General features: G+C 41.1%; 1 protein-coding gene across 4 annotated transcripts in view; it reads left to right on the top strand.

The window, feature by feature from the left end:
* The first annotated feature begins 932 nt into the window (after positions 1-932).
* Kek5 (leucine-rich repeat, immunoglobulin-like domain-containing kekkon 5 protein) overlaps positions 933-20,816 on the top strand; it is a 653,304-nt gene continuing 633,420 nt past the window's right edge. For 3 of the 4 annotated variants that reach the window (XM_078188237.1, XM_078188226.1, XM_078188258.1), the window contains exon 1: positions 933-1,629. The gene's annotated coding sequence lies outside the window, so the exon portion shown is untranslated. Of the gene's footprint in view, positions 1,633-20,816 lie in introns of all 4 variants that reach the window. The other variant, XM_078188247.1, reaches the window with a different exon arrangement.

The raw sequence follows: 20,816 nt of genomic DNA, 5'->3' as shown, positions 1-20,816 counted from the left end.
GGTAACGTGAATGGACCATACATAATATTAAAAAGATACCAAAATATCATACCATAATAACAAAATAACATAATAAAATAAAAGGAACGTCACAGAATATAATTATCAGAGCAAAAACCTTTACAAAAGCTCTACCAAACAAACCCCTAAAAAAGAAAAAATTTTAAAGAATTCTACAAGTCACCTTGTAAAAAAACAGCATCCAACAACCCCTGCAAAAATCATTAAAATCCAACAATTTCATCACAACAATACAAACTCAACAATAAAACCATCATAATCAAACAATTTCCGCTAATTGAATCAAATCTCTAAACCAACAACTAAACAATGGAACAACCATCAGCAGCGTTTAACCACTTCCGGTCACTTGACCGCCCTTTTCTCCGATGACGTCACAGTCGTTCAAACAAAGCCTGCAAGACGCGTCACTCGAATCCAAGAACAATCGCGTCCTAGTCATCCAATTCCCTTTAAGAGATCAAGGTGATTGTTTCATAAAAAGATCTTAATTAATCATCATAACAAAAAGGCCACCCCACTAACCTCGAAAAAACAAAAACGATAGTCAAAGTCAAAAACGAGAGAAAAAACATCCGTCGAAATCGCGCGTCGCCCGCGGGTAACGCAACGTTTACGAAAAATCTCGATTGTTATTTCCGGATGAGATTTTCCGCATCGCCGGGCCGGGATTTGATTTAGCATGTACGGGACGAGAGACGGTGAGTACAGAGAGAAAGAGAGAGAGAGAGAGAGAGAGAGAAAGAGAGAGCGAGAGTAGGAGAGCGTATTACTCCAGTTTCTAAGGAATCGGAGCGCGAGAGGGACCGGCGAAAGACGCGTGACGCTCGGCCTCGGGTACCGGCCGCGAGGAGCGCGCCAATCGCGTACGCTAGCCCCAAGACTTTCTCGGCGCTCAGTCTGCCGGAGTCTGCAGCGCGCGAAACTTGTACGCGCGTCGCGTCGCACTCGTGTTGTCGAACGAAACCGGGCGCCGTCGTGCATCGTTCCGCGAATTCGATCACCGTATCGCCTGTGCGTCCGCCGGAACAACTGGCGTGTCCCATAATTAACCCGGAATAAATAGTTCGCGTTTATATCTTGTTCGCATCGACGACCATATTCACGGCCAGGCGAGTCGGATGATCGAGATCCGAGCAGCAAAGTGTTGCCGCGACGTACGCGTCGCCACGTGATTTTTTCCCCCCTGTCAGGTTAACGCGGGCTCTACAGTGTGTGTTTCGACGATCAGCGAAGAAGTGCGCGACTCCGATTATACAAGCCGTTCCAAACCGTCACACGTCGCGTTCCAGCCGTCGACGATGGTATTGAAACACGATGTTCGCGCGTTACGGTGAAACGTGAACGGCTTCGGAGAATTCCAAGTGGCAAGAGTTTTTCGGTAAAAAGAGTTTTCGGGTAAAAGAGTTTTCGGGTATAAGAGTTTTTGGTCCTCTGTGTGTGCTCGCCGCTGCGTCTCCATATCTCCGCCGACGGAGAGACCGAGAGGAAAAAGAGTGGAAAGAGAAGAAGATAGAAGAGTGTCGCGGTTCGCCAGGCCCCCGAGCGAATTGACGGATACGTACGCGCCGGTTTCCTGCTACGAGACACACCGTGCCGCTTCGCTAGGTGGTAAGTGGACCCCCGTTCGTCCGTTCTACCGTTTGTGTTTCGCCTTCGGTTTTCATTTTTTCGCGCGCTACACACGGTCGTTCATCCGACCGCGCCGAGTCATCGCCGATGACCTTCTTCGGGATGCTCGCGAATCACCGCGTTAGCCGAGTCAGAGAGAGAGAGCCCCCCTTTTACCTTAGGCCCCCCCTCTCTCTCTCTCTCGCTCTCGCTCTCTCCGTGGCACACGAGGCCGGCCAGGACACACACCAGGCGGGGGAACGAGAATCGCGGCGCGGTCTTTTCCGTCGAGTAAACCGGACTCCCCGCTCGAGAATGGAATCTTGGCCTGGGGAACGGACCTCTCCTCGCCAGCGCGAAGAACTTGAACGTTGATCTCTCCCGGGATCTCTTCGCCGCGGCCTGAACTTTGGCGAGCGCCGACAAGAAAAGGCTCCTTCCACGGACCGTCCTTTTCTGGACGACGGGACGTGTTCGCAGGATGCCCCTGCTGCTCTGCCCTTGCCAGCCAGTTCGGCCACCGATGTCTGCTTCTACTTTGCCACCGTGTGTCCTGTGTGCTGCGAGACTCTCTCGATATCCCTGTGTGACTATCTCGATGTCCCACCGTGGCCCAACCGTCGTCTTTGTCTACTGTGTTCTTCTCTCTGTGTCGAGGAGATTCGTGGGGATTTTTAGCGAGAGGATTTTATCAACACCGATGTGATTGCTTTTGGAAGTGTGTGGATTAGCGGGTTTTCGTCTTTAACCACTTGTCGTATTTAAATCCTTAAAGGACTGGTTACACGGCTGAAAATATACTCGGCGAAATGGTTCTAATGTTTAGGAAATTATATAATATAATTATATAGGAGGTTATAGGGAAGAGTTAAATGTGTAATAAATTGTTGGTTGTCAGTGTAAAAAGCCGATTAATGGGCTACTGAACGGTAAACTGTTAACGAGACAGATTAGTGATGGATATTAATAATAGTAGATTGTTGTTCCGTTCTTTTCAGACGAAATAAAATCCTGTCTACTTGTGAGCAATATTTAATTGTTGTAGTCGAATATAGATATGTGATAAATATCAATTTTCGTTTTTTAATAAGAAATTGTTACAAGTGAAAAAGTGCTTGTCATTGAAACTATGAAGAAAATGGAACTGCGAAGGGTTGATCATTGACTTGATGTCAAAATAAGATTTTCGTTTTTCGATTATCTTCGTTTACTTTTATTTCCTTGATTTTTAAGACAGAAGATTCATATTTTGCTTTCGATTTAGTAAAAGCAATTGACAGCTGCCTTTATTAATACATATTCGTCCGGTAATTTCTGGCATCGCCGTTCGCAAAATTTTTTGGCATTTTTTGACACTATTTGTAGATATGATATAGTTTGTATAAAAACAACGTAACTTGTTGAAAATCATATATTTTTTCAGTGATAGTTGTAATTTTACCATTTTCGGTCAAAATTATCTCTGTTTGGTAGAACTTAGAATTTAATTTATTTAGAATTCATGGAACAAGGATTAATTATTTTCTGTAATTTCTGGCTACTGGTGATTGTTTGCGAAATGACGAATTTTCGTCAATTGACTATTAGTGATTATTTGCGAAATGACGAATTTTCGTCGTTCGGCTATTGGTGGTTGTTTGCGAAATGACGAATTTTCGTCGTGCGGACGAATATGTGTTAAATCGTGTACGAAATGTGTTTATCAGATCGATTTATTAAATTGATTTATTAAGTCAATTTATTAAATCATGAACTAGTCTAACTCGTTATTATAATGCAAGTGGTTTAAAGTGAACACTGCGGTTGCAACTATTGTTTAATGATTTCTTAATACAGTGATTTAAATTTGGGAGGGATCAGTCGAATTTTAAACTGAACGTGGATCGACAAATTTAAGATTCATGGTTTTTTAGCACCATTTACTCTAAAACAACCCACGGGGTTGCTATTAACGCTGTAACATTTTTAAATTGTCTGCAAACATGTGAATAAATACTAAAACATCGAAATTTGTCTAATTCTTCTAACTCATACAACACTTCCTATTTTCTATTCTAAAAATGCTAAATAATATTTCGATTATTAACACGTTCGTAAATCCTGCAGCAATTATTTCAACTCTGACGTAAAATGACATGGACGCCATTACATTAAAATTGGCTATCGAAATTACAAATTATCTTTAGAGTAATAGCTAAACGGTTCACCGAGCATTTCCATTACATTTTCACTCTTTTTTTACAGTTTTTAAACGTGTCAAGATTATATTTTAACTCATGGTGTTAATTATATCGAAAAATCGAGGGGATTGTGCTAGGTTCATAATATCGTAAATGTTCTTCCTTTATTTATGCCATCAATAATGCTGCAAATATTTTTCTATTTTACAATACATACACTAAAATACATATTAAATAATTATTATGTGAAATATTTTTCTCTCTTATAATACATACACTAAAATATATATTAAATAATTTTTATGTGAATTATACTATACTTTGTGCTGTCAGAAGTTATTAGTTTCTGAGACATGAGGTAGAAGGAGGTATACTCGAGGAAGATTCGAAAACAGTTCGTGTTTGTAAATACTTTTTAGCTGTCTCTAAGACGACATTGTCAACGTGCAGTGTGTTTGTTACTTCAAGCAATATATGTAAGAGAGAGTCATCATATTAAGTCATATAAATTACGGAATTCAAAGATATATAATATTAATATTTAAACGTGAATAAAAGTGAAATTTGTTTCTCAAAGTGCAACAGCCAATTTTGTGCTCCATTTTGTGCAATGATCGCGAGTGAAAATATGCTCCAAAATTATTCGCTCCTTTAAAACTCGTGCGGCTACATTTAGCTTCTAATTGAATGTCAACGTGCAGTGAACATTATTTATAGACCATAAATCACAGTGATTTAAAAAGCGTGCTTTTAATATCCTAGATCAAAAAATAGAGCCAGTTAATCTGGCGCAAGGACTATCGATTTTTGTCTCTAAGTTTGGACACCGTTAGAATCTCCCGGAGTCGACCAAACAAGTTTCATTCCCAATATTTCCACGGGAAAGTCGAGAAAAATGAAATATTTGCATAAACGTGCACGGTCCATTAATCACCTCGGCTAAATGGACAGATTATGAGTCGACAGGGCAATTAATCTGTCTGTGACACACTAGGCAGTGGGTAGCAGTCGTCTTAATCCAGCCCGGGGGATCTTCGTTAAATTCTATGGCTTTTGATCGCTGTGAAAATAATCTCACGTTTTGCTGATAAATGCGATGGTAACATGGTGATGTCGACAATTTTGAGGATTATTCTATGCGATGTAATTTTCTAATAATATTGTAATTTTCTATGTTTGGAATTGCTGTTTAGAGACAGCTGTCAAAGTATATTTTTAACGTAACATGGACTTTTAATTTGTTTATAATATATACGTATGAAGAGTTAAGGATCTGAGTAGACGAATTTTTTTATTTTTGAAAGCAAAACCTAACAAATATATTGCAAATTTTATTCACTGTTGGCAAAAGTGAAAAATTGACAGGTCGAAGTATATTAAGTGTTAAGGATATACATATATGTACAGAGTTTAAGGATCATATCTGCTCACACGAATTTGTCATTTTAGAAAATAAAAAAATGTAAGCAGTAAATTGCAAATTTTATTCACTGATGACGAAAATTAATAGGTCGAAATATATAAAGAGTCAATGACACATATAAAGAGTTAAAGATATAATAAAGAATTGAAGAACCATATAAAGAATTAAAAATCATATTTCCTCACCCAAATTCCTCACTTTGAAAACCAAAATGTGATGGTAATGTGACACTGTTTTTGGAGGCTTTCGTTGAGTATAGAGAATTTATATTTTGGTTTGCTAATTTTTGTTATTGAGAAATGAGATTTGAGGTTAAGTAATTATATTTTGGTTTTCAAAGTGAGGAATCACCGCATCATCAAAAAATAAAAGTAAAAATATTTCCACTAACAACATTATTCCCAAACCCAGTACTTTGCAAAATAAAAATCGCCCAAACCAATTTCAACAAATACTATTTCGAACAAAAATATTTCTGCTCTTTCAATAATCGCAACGAGTTGGAATCAACGCAACAACGTTCCCAATTACAGCGCTCCGAAATCGTCCCCTCCGCGCTCCGAAATCGTCCTCTCCGCTCCAGAAAGTCAAACTGCATAATTTCCCGAGGTACACGAAGTATACAACCAAGACGACCGATTCAACTTCCAAAAACATGAAAGGCGATTCGCGTCGAGCTGCACGGAGCGGCGGGAGCTAATAAATCGTTGGTTACCAGCGCGCGCGCGAGAATCGCAACGGGTTTCCATACCATTGACGCGCGTTAGTCGGCCAAGAATAGTTTCGTCTTCGTCGGTACTTAAAACCTGCAGCGTGAAGTTTGAATGATTTCCCGGGGAGTTTGTAGCAACGACCTGCAGCAGTTCGCAGGTATTCAGACAGCAACGGCACAGTAGAGCACAGGCACAGGCAGGCAGGCAGCAGCAGGTCGACCAACCGAAATCAACGTCGATTCCAGGCCGTTCCCCAGCCACTACATCCGAGCATTCTCATTGTGTTTAGGGGCCCTTTCAAACTTCCTCGGCGCATAACGTTCCGCATTCGAATGTAGTGGCTTCACTTGTATAGGAGCCATAAGCGGAGAACGCGTAAAATAGTAATCTGCTTCTTTCTTTCTTTCGTTTTTTTTCTTCTTCTTTTTTTTCGTCCCGTCGACCGGAGAAAATACATTTACCGTGGATTATTGTTGCCGGGAGCACGCGATTGAAAAAAAAAGGACAGCGCTGGCTCCTCTATATCGGTACAGCTTTTGTCGGGTGCTGGGGACGGATACCTGGCGAACGGATTTCTGCACTGGTTTCTGGAACTCTTCCGGGCGTTCGACAATTTGTTATCTCTTCGTGGGTCATTTTCTTTGGAATTATTAGAGGTTTAGTTGGAAATTATTTCTAGTGAGACAATTTAGGTTTACCGTGTGCGCATGATTACTTGGCTGTGAATTTATCGAGGTCTAAATGCAATTAACAAGCGTTACATTGTGAAAATTATAAAATAGAATTTATTGGAATTATTTGTAATTTTTATGCTAGCGTATAGATGATTAAAGATATATATTTAATAATTTCTAATAGAAGCAGTTCTGCGATTTTAAAGAATTACGAAATCAAAAATAAGGTGGATTTACTGCGTTGAATATTTAAATACTGAAACCTAAAAGCAGAATTTTGTTTGGTCAATATAACAACACTCTTAAAAGTACTCTCTGCAATCGTGCCTTTATCATTTTCATCTTTAATGCAATGATCTATACCTAAAATTAAAAAGGAAATTAAAATCTCGAGTTACTTATTCAATCTTCTTTTCCAATTGCGATATTTAAGAAAAATATTGCAAAAATTGTCTACTAAACTAAAAAAAAGTCTTCTCAGCGTTCCAAGAAAAAAATAAGTAATCTCACCCGCTATCAAAAAAAAGGGTGGCTGCCCATCGCCCCGAAACCTCTTTCGAGATTCGAGCGAGCGTTTCCTCCTCTAATTCACTCGTCTCTATTTACTTTCTAATTCGACGTGGGCCCCGGGCTCTCGGTGTTCCTTTATTCCAAGGAGACGTGTGTACACTATTATTTCACCTCGGCGTGCCGTCGGAGCAGCAGCGGCAACGGCCAGAGAATGTGACTCACGTCAAACTTTTGCGCTACGAAATTCTTCACGCTTCCTCCCCTCGACAAACGATGGTAAATGTTCTCGATTCTCTTCGCCCCGTGTTTCCACCGTCGCCGTCGCCGCCGCGCAGACAATATCTTCCGCCTTTCGCTTCTCTCCTACGGAATGGACACAGATTACTACTCTGATATTTTCGATGGTTCCCCCGGCCGAATACCAAACCCATTCGCCGATAAACGCGCGCCGCGGGGGGAATTTTATCTACGATGTTCAATAAGATCGTCGCAGCCGCGAGAAACGGAAAACAACTTGTACGGTCGACACCGAATAAGGAGGAATCTGTTTCGGCCGCGTCTCATTCCGTCGGTGCTTTGTCTCACGGCGCTACCTCCTCTCTCACCCCCTTCACCCCCTCTCACCACCAAGTCGATCACTAGCGGAGCCAATGAACAATCACTTTTTTTCCTTTTACCGTGCATTGTCCAAGCGTTGAATTTGCTATTTGTCAACGGCGTTTTTATATTTGGTGACGTGGTTAATGTATGCAGAAGTTAGGTTAATGTGTGCAGAAGTTAGGTTAATGTGTGCAGAAGTTAGGTTAATTTCTAGCTAAAATTTTTCATCGTTCGTCGATTTATTTGTGCGCTATATGGATGGAAATATGTGATAGGATGATTAAATGTGTAAATTGTAACTGTTTTGCTATATTAGTGTACCCTGTTGTACATGTTATACGTGTGATGTGTATATTATAGTGTAATATAATTTGTAATACTTTATAGAATATATAAAGTAGAATTCCACTTTCGTAAATCAGTCACCAAATTACTAAATAATAAATGCCGCAATTAATAATAAAATAAACCACAGTAATTACTAACAAATAGCAAGTAATTCCTGAATAAACTAGCAAATAATTTTAGCAAAACTATCAAGTAATTCTATTAAAACTGGCAAGTGGTCTCGACGAAATTTTCACTCGGAGAGACGAACGCGATCGCCGTAAAGGACGCGTAATCCGTGAACGACTTTCCCCCGGCGCATTTCCGCGGTGATTTATTGTTGTAAAAGCGATCGTCATATTAGCCGAACGCTCTTATCTCGTTGCTAATTCGGATAGGAGAGGATCCCCCGTGCAGCCTTAATGAATCTGATCTATCCGGACAGGCACCCAAAATTCTCCGACTTCCTCCGGCGCGTAGACGGAATTAAATCCATGATTTAAATCCTCGGTATTTTCCCCCTCTCCTTGGTCTCCCCCCACCCCCGCTCTCTATTCGACGTTCTACCCAGGTTGAGTCAATTCGGTAAAAATACTCTTTAAAAGGCGCGCCCATGCTTCGGGCATCTCGCGATTTAAGATTCTTTAGGATCGCCTTGCGAAGTATTCAGCGCTTCGCGAGCCGCGCGCCGCATTTTTCATTGCTCGCGCAGCTATATAAACCGGGCGCAACTATTTCATACATCCCGGGGTAAAATTATTCCCGTGGAACACGATTTTCCGCGGAGTCCTCCTTGTGCCTGGGGAAATTCATTACGTTTATCCGAACGGTGTGTATGCTTGGAGTGTACGCTCGTGCAGAAAAGTATTCGAACACGTTTCTAAAGTTCTACGAATGAAATGTATATGCTAAGTCGGAAATAAATGTGTTAAGTCGAAAATATGTGTATTGAGTCGGAAATAAATATGTTAAGTCGAAATTAAATATTTTAAGTCGAAGCCTTTGAAATCGTGTTACACGGATAATGAGGGATGAGTTTCAAGATTGCATAGGCGGAAGCAGAAAATAATTGAACAATATATACTGTTTTCACTATTAATTTATCGTAAATATGTTCCAGAAGTGGTTCGCGAAAGTATTTGACGTATTTTATATGTATATTTGTATAAGTATTCGAACACTTACGATTTTAACATTTAATAAATTAATAACAAGAAATGTCTTTTAAGACTGCCTAAGCGAAATTAAAAAATATTTCTATAAGAAGAGGTATTCAAAAATTGTTGCAGGAAAATTTCAAAAACAATGCATCAAAATTCAATTTACTAAACAATCATTAATATATATATCTTAGTGATGTAAGTGTTCGAATACTTTCATTTTTAAGTGTATATACACGTGTATCAATATGTATATATCTTTATGAGAGTACGTACACGTGTACACATACGTATTGTATACATCTTTACGAGGGTACATACATCTTCGCGCCGGCGTTAGGCTCGGCCCCCCGCGAACGTATTTCAATTAAGCCGATGCGAAATTGAATTCCATAACAATTGCTCTATGAACAGGTCAATTACGCGGCTCCGATACAAGAAGCCCTATTGTCCGCATATTATCGGGATCGCGCAGGGCTGCATTACACCGTTCGCAGGCCCTGGGCATTCTTCCATTCTGCCCACCTGTGCTCCTCTCTCTCTCTCCCTCCTCTCTCTCTCTCTTTTCTCTCTCTCTCTCTTTTCTCTCTCTCTCTTTTCTCTCTCTCTCTTTTCTCTCTCTCTCTTTTCTCTCTCTCTCTCTCTCTCTTCTCTCTCTCTCTTTTCTCTCTCTCTCTCTCTTCTCTCTCTCTCTCTTTTCTCTCTCTGTCTCCCTTTTCTCTCCCTCTCTCTCCCTCTTTCCTATCTCTCCTCTCCCCCCCCTCTCTCCCCCTCCCTGTTTTCGTCCTACAGGATGCAAGCCCCCGTCGAACTTCCCTATTGTTAACTTATTCCCGTCGACTTCACCGGTGTAATTGTCATTACACACAGTAGTAGTAGCTTTTGCCGTTGAAATCCCGCCGCTCACATAACGCCCGCTGTTTTTACCAGACTACAAACAACGTGCTGTTTGAGTTATGACAATATTGCTCCGTCGAATTATGCAGAACCGTGAAAACAGCATGACAAAACAATTTAGCGCGACTGACGCGGAGCATTCATACGCGCGGCCATTATTTGTAAGCGCGGCGATCTTGTTTGATCATCGATTGCAGAGGGTTTCGTGGGTTTGTGGCGGTGTGTATGTCCCTTGGGATTTCTATAGTTCGTTTGGATTGTTAATTAAGGCTGTCGAAATTTTATGAGATATTTCTGTAAGATATGTACAAGTATATCAAGCGATTTCGAATAAAAAGCATGGGAAAAGCACTGGATAATTTTTATTTCTTTGACGCTTTTTATTTCTCGACAATTTCAATTTATTTCTGACAATTTTTCTTTCCTTCTTTCACGCTGCTTTGATTAGCACTAACTTGTCCGTAATATTTTCCTTAATAGGATCAGATAATTTTTCTTTCCTCTATTCTCTTTATTTAGTTTCGTTCCTAGACTTTCCTTTCGTCCCTAGAGTGAAAGGGTTAATCATCTCAAAAAATATAGAATTGCGGGAGCAACGATGCAGCAGGTATTAATACAAAGGCCGTAACGACGACGGTAAAGTTTCCCAAGAAAAGTGAAGAACGAGAGAGAGAGAGAGAGAAAGGGAACGGAACGAGGGAAACGAACGCACAGTTTTCCGGCGTGAATTAATGAATCAGGTCACAGAAAGAGAGAGAGAGAGAGAGAGAGAGAGAGAGAGAGGTGCTCGAGTTAGGACTATCGATAAATAGGCTAGCCCAGATAAGGCGGGTGGAAGAAAATGAGATAGACTTTTCTGACAGGCCGTAAGGAATGGATGAAAGTATCCGGAGAGAGAGCAAAAGGCGAGCGCGAAAAATGTTAACGCGATGCCGCATTAAATGGAGAGCGAACGTAGCGAACGGCTCGGGGGTGGGGTGGGGGGAGGAGGGGGGGGGGGGGGAGAAGAAATTTTCTAGCGAGAAACGAAGCTCGCGGAAAGACCAAAGATAAAAGGCTAAATTGAAAGGTGACGGGAAACAGAGCGAAAGAAAAAGAGAGAGAGAGAGAGAGAGAAGGGGAGAGGAACTAATTAAGGAAAAGAAAGCAGTATTAGAGAAAGTATCAACGTCGCAACGTTTTTAGGTAAACGCGTCTTTGCTTTCTAATACTTTGACTCGTTAATTGCCAAATTTTGTTTTTTTTTCAATTTTTAGTGGATAAAGGTATATATGTACTCAGAAAGTAGTGTAATATACAAATTATATTCATATTAGGTTGGAAACTATGAAACGGGCGCTGCAGTCGAATACATACTAAACGAAACCGCCCGTTTCATAGTTTCCAACCTAATATTAATATATATTCATATATAACGATGTAAATATATTCATATGTAATATTATAATTACATTAAAATTGTATTTTGCTGCGAAGATGACCATAACCTCAATAAGAAAAGCAATGCATATGCTCCAAAAATACTGTAACAAAATAATGATATATTATCGTGAAAATATTCTTTAACTTTTTAAAAATGCTTAACTGAGGATGATTATGTCAAATTGTATAAATAAAAATGGTATAGTATTTAGTTATAATATAAAATCCAAAGCACAAATATCATGTCTAAAATTCAATTTTGTAATTTTCCATTTACAGACGATTTTTAAAATTAAATCGAGAAGAAACGAAAAATAAAACACACGCCATCTCCTATAAACAATATCGACCAAACTGTACAAAACTGTACAAAACGCCATTAAACCGTCGAACAGGTTGACACGCCCGTTCCGAGATTCCACTCGCTCAATTTCTCCATCATTAGACGACGTTAATTATTTTTCTTGCCGTAGCCGCTCGCTCGAAATTGTCGGGATCGCGTTGCCCCGTTGCCAATAATTGGTCTAAAATATTCTTCGTTAACGGATCCCGCGGGGGAACAATAGGTCGCGGATAAAGCATCCCAAGCATCGGCATTGTATCTCAAAGTTCTCACGGATTTTTATACTCTTCGAAAAAACTAGAAGCCATTGTATCGCGGGAGAGAGAGAGAAGAGGCGTTGTCTTTCAACGGAGTATAAAAAAAAACGTAGAAAACAAACTGTTCCGAGGTATGCGAGCACTCGGATTTCACAAGGAAAACTGTGTTCGATTGTTCGCGACGAGTCGAGCCGTGTTTCTCGAAATCGGCGGACCGTTCGAAAAAACGCGTGTTATTTGAGAAAACAACGGTGGACGATGCCGAAATCTGATTTATGGAATCAAGACAATCGCCACGATTTTTATACGCTAAGTATAGTATTTTTGAGTATATATATATGTGTTGGGAATTTATCTGTATAGCGAGTGCCATTTGTTATTGCTTGTCACCTTGGTGTCTGTTCGATAGTCGCTATTAGATTATAGTTTTTATATATTTACTATTTACTATTTTTAATATTTGGTTTCTATATATTTACTATTTACTGTTTTTAATATTTGCTTTCTATATATTTACTATTTACTATTTACTATTTTTAATATTTGCTTTCTATGTATTTACTATTTTCTATTTACCATTTTTAATATTTAGTTTTTAATATATAGTTATTAAAAAAGCCTATAAATCTTCTAACTTTTACTGCCGGCAACAGACGTAGAAATTTTTATTTTGCACAAAGATCCGCACACCAGTTATTTCTATTCCAGCTTCGTAACACAAAGGGTTCGCCTCGTTAAACAATTATAACATTAAAATATCAAAAATAAACGAATTAGAAAAACGATTCAAACCTTTTTCGCATCTCTTAAACCTCCATCAAACACAAACAAAACTCGATTAATTCGAACTCCAAACTGACACAAACAAAATCCACCACAACTCGCCGAAAATCCGCAAATAATAGTCTTGAAATGATCGCGGCTTCTATTCGGCGCGCAAAGACAGAAAATCCACAGGCGACAAACCGGGCTCTCGGCGCGCAGTGACACGGATAGGAGGCCGCAGGTGATGCGCCGGGTGCATATACACAGGGTCCCCCGTGTGCACCTGCAAGTCAGAGCGAGCGAGCGAGCTCTCCCGCGCGCGTGTCTCGGCCGTGTGTAACCGGTGTGTTGGGAAACAAAAACGTAAAAACTGCTGTCCGAAAAAGTAAAAAAAAAAAGAGAGGAGAGAGAAGAGGAGAGTGGAGCCGGTCGGAAAAAGAGCGAAATAAAAGGGGAAGACGCGGGCCGGGGCGAAAAACAGGTCGAAAAACCGAGGGGCCGCTACGGAATCCGGAGTTGGCGGCCGAGCGAGCGAGCGCGAGCGCGCGCGCGCGCGTAAATCTGCCGGCGGAGTCCGTTAGTCATGCTTTATTTCGCTTTAGTTTTCCGTGCACGGTGGAATAGCATCAACTTTCCGGGAAGGGGCTGACTCACGCGCTTTTCAAATCCATTCAGAAACTGACGAATGCCCCCGTGCACGCACCGCGCCTCTCACCTCTCTGCCTTCGGCCTCGGCCTCGCCTCGCCTCGCCTCGCCTCGGCCTGGCCGAGCGCCACATGTGCGCCGGGCTAATGGCTCGTCTTTCGTTTTATTGCTGCATACGGTGACAATGAAACGCTCCACGGATTCCTTTTACGCCCGCCCGGTTATCTCCTAACGGGGATATTGAATGCTTATCGAAGGACGTTCGTGCTCCATCGGGCAACGGGCCCGCGCTCACCTCCTCCGCGTTATTGCCTTTAAATCTCTCGGCCGCACTTGTTACTTTTCGTGGCAGCCTATCGTCTCTGAGTCATGGCTGATAGAGGTGGAACTGTAAGATACCTTAGAATATTTAGTGTCTCTTAAAAGCTTGTAGTAAGATTTTGTGGAGTTGTAAATTTTGGTTTTTATTGTCAAATACAGGTGCGAAGAAGGTGTAAAATTGGGTGGATTTTTAATAAGAAATTAAATATAATATTGTAAATTAAATATGATAATTGTAATAATATGTCAATAAATTGTAAACAATATTAATACTTAGACCTTTGCACTCGGTTGTCCCCTCTCAGGGGACATTCAAGTTTATTAGTGATTACGGGGAATCGAGTTGTTTCGGCGTAACCTTTTTTAGACATGCACGTTTCTCTGAAGTTTCCTTTTGAAATGGCACAAGAAGTGAAATCAAAATATCGTAAAATTACTAAAATATATACATAGAAGAAATGTCAGCGTGTTTTTATGCTAAAAAAGAACTGCGGGAAATTTAGGAGCGTCTTATAACACAATAGTTCTGTCACGGCGCGCGTAATCGTCCCATCCCAGGGTTTTCCCCGTGAAACGTAATCGTCCCCCACCGAAGAAATTGAATATTAAGCGGCAGAAACTTTATGTGCCTGCGAGCCAGAGATTGTTGCTGAAGTTACACACAGAGGCAACGCCGTTCTACGAATGCTGCCGCGGTTCCTTACCAACTTCCGCGGCGGCGGCGGCGAAGAAAGTCTATTATAATTACACTGTTGATTTTTATGGGGAAGGAAAAATTTCGTATCACGGCTGCGAGGGAAACAGCTGCGAAATAAAAGCGCGTTTCGTTCGCAAATTGGAAAGAAGATAGCGATGCTTTTAGATTTGTTTACGGTGTTTGCAGTTTGGTGTTTTATCTCGACGTTATTATCGTGATTTTGTTATAATAAAATCGGCTGTTTAATTATAGAATTTAATTATATAAGCAGTTTAATTGTGAAATTTGATTATATAAGCAATTTAATTATAAAATTTGTTTATATAAGCAGTTTAGTTATAAAATTTGTTTGTATAAGAAGTTTAATTATAATGTTTTATTCGGCCTTGGAACAGTTCTACCGATGGAATTCCGGTTTCTTGACGCTGCTTTTTGCGCCATTGTCATACGTATTCCGGTATGCGGCTGTAGAGATGACTATGTTGTAATGTTACATTAATCTCTGCTTAGCTTCTAAAGTTTAATTACGGTCGACCATATGTTTTCTTGCGATTAGTTCTTGCGATTTTGCTGTTGCTATGTTTCAGCTGTCGTGGTGTTGACTATCACTTTTAATTATTAATGAGTTAGTGTTATTAGTGTCAGTATTATAATATTAATATTGTATTGTATAGAGAAGAAAATTAATATTAGTGTTAATATTATTTGTGTCAGAATTATTAGTGTATAATTAGTATCAGTATTATATCAGCATCGATATTATTATTATTAGTATTATTAGTACCATTATTCCTATTATTTTTTATTATTAGTGCAACTATCACTAGCATCATTAAAACAGCACTATACTAATTAATAACCTTACACTTAAAAGATTTATTGCAGCTTCACAAAATTAATTATTTACAATAAGGTACGAGGAAAAATTGTCCAAGATCTTGAAACTGTTCCAAGAGAGTCGAGGTTTACATAATTCTTCGTAGGCGTCCTAATACCTGTGGACACAATCAAGTTGCGCAATCGGCCGAGGTTGCGTGCTTTCTACAATGAAGCTTTCGCCTTGATAATCTCCCGCTGATCACCGAACACTTTCTTCAACCGAAGTCACGCTTGCTTCGGCACAATTTTTGTAAAAATCTCGCCATTTCGTAAGAATTTATAAACTTGAGATTTTTGAGCAATTTACTCGACTTGACGGAGTTGCATAAGTTTACTGACGCAGTTATGGCTACTGCGAATGAGTTTCCTTAGAAATTTGTCCAGTCATTTTTTCTGTCATTTTTCTAGACATTTTTCTAGCCATTTTTTCAGTAATATTACTAGTCATTTTTACAGTAATTTTTCCAATGATATTTCCAGTCATTTTCCAGTAATATTTCCAATAATTTTTCCAGTAATCTTTTTACTCAATTTTCAAGTAATATTCCCAGTAATATTTCAGTCAATTTTCAAGTAATATTTCAGTCAATTTTCAAGTAATATTTCAGTCAATTTTCAAGTAATATATCCAGCAATCTTTCCAGCAACATTTCCACTAATTTCTCCAGTAACCCGTTCACCCTCGAATTCCCACGGCAGCTCGCCCCCGCTCGATCCACCGATTGTTTTTCGCCCGACGCGTGTCGCACCCTCCCCCATAACCGTAGCGAGGCGCCAAGGAATAAATAGAACATCAATTATAAGAACCGTGTCCGGAATTTCTGGGGCGGAATAATCGATTCGTTACAGATACGTTTTTCCTCTTGTGAACCTTCCTGCCGGGTCCCCACATCGAACCGGGAGTAGTTGGCCGCGGCGTCGGCGTGCCCCCCCCCCCCCCCCCCCCCACTGGAGTTTACGGGGTGAACGTTTTCCAAGGTGGCGGTGGTGGTGGTGCCGGCACGGTGGAAGCGGTCCCGGAAAGCGTTAATTAATACGTATCACCGAACGGGCGACTACAAAAGGGTGGCACGCGAAAGGGTTTTAATAAATGTCATATCGTGTTTGTACGTAATTAACGCGAATTTGTTTCGAGCGCGTGTCTTTTCCGTTCTTGCGGCAGCGAGACCGCGTTTATTCCGCCGCGGCTTTTCCGCGCGCCGCCGGTAAACCCCCGGGACAAGTGAAGGCAGAAAATGCGCCGGCAACTTTCCCGCTAATTGCTTTGTTTCTTAACTCTTTGTCGGCGAGGGTGTGCGGCCCGTTCGCGCTCGCGAAGAATGCGCGAGCAATTCGTTCGGCCTGTCGCCGAAAGTCGGACGCGTTGAAAAGGTGAACGGAAACTATCCCTTCGCGATCGAAGCCATTTCAATTGCAAAACTGATATCATTTTCCTGGCTCATATCATTTCCATGTAATAAAATAAATTGAATTAAAATGCACTTTTATGCGTACAAAATTGATTCTTGTAACTCGTATCAATACTTAGCAATTTGTCAAATCTAAACATTGTTGACATAAAAATTATTTCGAGACGTGATAGAACAATTTCAGAGGTACCACTCGAGGGCAAAGGGTTATTACTACCTGCGCCGGTCGGACAGAAAATTCGTGTTTCGATCGACCGGACACTATCAATTACAAACGCGGCTCAGGTTTTTCTACTTCTGCGTCGAGCCTCTGTCAATCCGCCTTGCGTTAGACTCGACCGACAAATGACAAGCCGACCGTGTTATCAGCTGTTCTGTATACCGTAAATCGATCGAATCGAAATTTTAACGTAGCCGACTCGCGTGGAATTAACTGGCGAGCGATGTTATTACGCGCGGAGGAAACAAGACGCGGGAGCGTTTCGTTAATTACGCAAGGAGTCGTGCGAGATTTACGGAACTCTCTCTCTCTCTCTCTCTCTCTCTCTCTCCCCCCCTCTCTCTCTCTCTCTTTGTCTTTCTCTCTTGGCCGAAGGCACTTGTGCTTCTCGAGCCCATAATCTCCGGCCGAGAGTCACGTGATAAAGGGAAATGAGATATGGCGAACGGGGAAAAGCTTCTCGAATAGAAACGTTCCGAGCGTGTAATGCAGTTTCCGTTCGACTCCTGGTGAAATTAATTGCAATATTCATCCGGCGGGGACTGCGTCAACTCGATCGGGCTCGCGAATTAACCTACAGACTTGGAACTCTTAGCCGGATGGTATCGGTAAAGGGAAGCACAATACTTTCTCGTCGCGGGTATCCGCGGCCCCGGCCGCAGTGATTTGCTGCTCGTCGACTCGAATCTCGGATAATAAGTTTATCGATTGAAGTCCGCGGGGATGGATTCGACGTTTACCGAATTCCTCGCGACGGTTCGGTCACTGTCGGAAAAAGAAAGGGTTCGGCGAAAGTTGCAATTTTGGAATTTAGAGTTTTTTTTTAAATTTAAAGAGTTTTTTTGAAATTTTAAGTTTCTTGCGTTTATTTTGTGATTTTCAGAATTTGTGTACGATTATATAGTATAATTATATAATAATCTGTTAAAATAAAATTCGGTTCAAGCTTTTGTGATTTTGTGACTATTCTCGGTTATCAAAGCTATTTATTTTTATAATATTACATGAAATTGAATTATACATATTATTGTATTAAATATATATATCTAAACTTTAAAGAAGAGTTAACAGATTTTATTTAGTCTACTTAATATTGCATAATGTTGTACTTATCACGTGGTCAGTTCTTCAACGTTATGTTCTTCTTTTTCCATAGATTGTTCTAAGTATTAAATGAGAACTGTGCTGAATAATTCAATATTTTTGTTTCCAAAAAGTGTTGTCTTTATCCTTAATATTAACCCTTTTATAATATTATAATAATATTAACCCTAACAGCGACTTTGAGGCTCAAAAATTGTTCTGCTATTCTTCAAGCAAATATCAACAGCATCAGGCTAATTGCATTTAAAAAGCTCTTAAAACCGAAATAATTCTACTCTCCAATAACTTCCACTTCCTAGACATAAACTATTCGCATAAACTACAATAAATCGTATCAAACAGAAATACAGTATCTCAGAAACGATATTTTGCATTTATAATAGAATTAAAGTAGCTTCGTTTGAAAAGATATTTATACAAACTCCTTTTAATTAAATCAGTCGTCACACGGAGGCCGAATATATTATCCGGCATTCGTCCATACGCGTTGGTGCATTGGTCGTCGCATCGATACAGAATACATCCGGCGCTCGTTCCGAAAGGGTTAAATATTTATCGAGCAAATATCAGCGAGATGTTAAATAGCATTTTATTTCCGTCAATACTCATCAACACGATGAACAAACGGCATCCTCGAGCGCGTTGTTCCTCGATATTTAACACGTTCTATGCCGCGCTATTTTTTACTCGAATCTTTGCTCTAGTCACTCGTTATTTCACTAAACTTTACTATATTATCTGTAATCATTCATAATCGTATACGATAATAAATCGAATTCATTACGATCCATTCTTCTGGTGGAAATTAACTCTATAATTCTAGATTTGTTATAAATTATTTTCTAGCCCATTAAATAAACATGCAAGCATGTACCATCGATGGTACACGTGGCACGGAATGTGTTAAGAAAATCTGTCGCGATCGACGTTGTGCCGTCGAATGTTGCAAATTTCTCCGCGACGAGGTAAAACTTGGCATTTCTAATACTGTTCAAACGTAGATTGGACTTTTAGGAAATAGAGTATTTCGCTCTTGGATTATTCGCTTTGATGTTAACGATTACATTCGCTAAAAGCCGAACATTTGTAATAAGTGTTTCCTATATGCACACAGCAACAGTGCATTGTTTAGTGGCCACTCTCGAAGAGCACTCCCACGGACTGTTTATTCGATGAGGTTCCATTCTTCGAGCCCCAAATAAGCGGGCTCCGCGGCGCACCGGGCGAAACGCGCATAAAACTGTTGGAGCTGTTGCGCGCGATTACGATCGCGGCTCGGAAACGTGGAACTGGGTCAGAACCGCGCGAGGGTTAGAAATATCAATAACAATCAAGGCGTATCGCATTAACATTAAATAATGCAAATCCGTCGGCCGCGTTCCACGGGTCTCTCTCTCTCTCCTCTCTCGATTCTCTCTCTCTCTCTCTCCTCTCTCGATTCTCTCTCTCTCTCTCTCTCTCGATTCTCTCTCTCTCCTCTCTCGATTCTCTCTCTCCTCTCTCTCTCTCTCTCTCTCTCTCTCCTCTCTCGATTCTCTCGACCGCTTTTCGCAGCAGAAACCGGTGAATACTGCATCGCGCGCGAGGATTGCCCGCGCCGGGCCGCGCAACGCGAAAGTAAGCGAAATGGACGCAGCATACCTCCGTGTATCTTCAACGACAATGGTGGAGTGTGTGTACCACCGGCGAACAAAGTGTTACCGCCGGCCGTGGAAAAATAAAAGAGCCCGGTGGCACCGCGCTTCCTGTCGGATGACCCCGCAAGAAAACCGGCGTTCTCCGCGGCTAACCCTAACGCTCCGTCGAGGTCCCGGCAACGGTAGTGTTTTTTTTTTCAAAAAGAGCCCCGGCATTGTTCTCGCGAGGATTGCGACTACGGCGCTACGGCCAGGTAGGAGAACCGCGCGGCAATCTGATTTAAGGTCCACTACCAAGTGTAGCAGTTCGTTGACTCGCCGCGCGGGATGCAGGCGAGGCACGCAACCGCGATCCACATGCTCGATAAGGGAAACTGGGAATTTTTTCGTGACACGAAAAATGGATTATTTCTCTGTTCTTTTTCTTTTAGAGCAATAAAATTCTGCCCGGGCGATTGCTTTTCTCTTTCTGCGAGATCGAGAGTCGGAATATTATATTAAAGAGCGCCGTGTCTTGCCGGCTTTGATAAACAAATCGGAGTCTTGATTAACCTTTTGACATACCATTTTCTTTACAATTGTTACGATTAGAATATTTGTTTAATCGCACTAATTTCTTCGGAGAAAAAGGAATTTTACTTAAGTCTTGTCGAATGTTTAACCCTTTGCACTCGGAGCCATTTTAACTGCGAAATAATTTTTCAAGGTTATGTTCTTTATGTTTAACGAGACCCTGCGACACCCGGCAAACAAACGATCGTTAAATGGTATCGACTCCCCCGTCGAATTCAAAGGGCGTGTTCCCCGGTTACGAAAACTGGGACACGCGCGGGAAAACCTGATGGGGGGGGGGGGGGGGGGGGGGGTTTGTCTTCGAGGCATAATTACGTTCGAGGCACCGGCGTCGACAGGATTACGCGTGATTGATTGTCGCAATGAATAATTTGTCAGTTTCATAGCGACTCGGTCGTAGACGACGGGGCAGGGGAGGGGAGGGGGG

This window comes from Augochlora pura, chromosome 2 (assembly GCF_028453695.1).
Source record: "Augochlora pura isolate Apur16 chromosome 2, APUR_v2.2.1, whole genome shotgun sequence".
In the NCBI taxonomy this organism is placed as follows: Eukaryota; Metazoa; Arthropoda; class Insecta; order Hymenoptera; family Halictidae; genus Augochlora; species Augochlora pura.
This window is presented reverse-complemented; position numbering and strand designations above follow the sequence as displayed.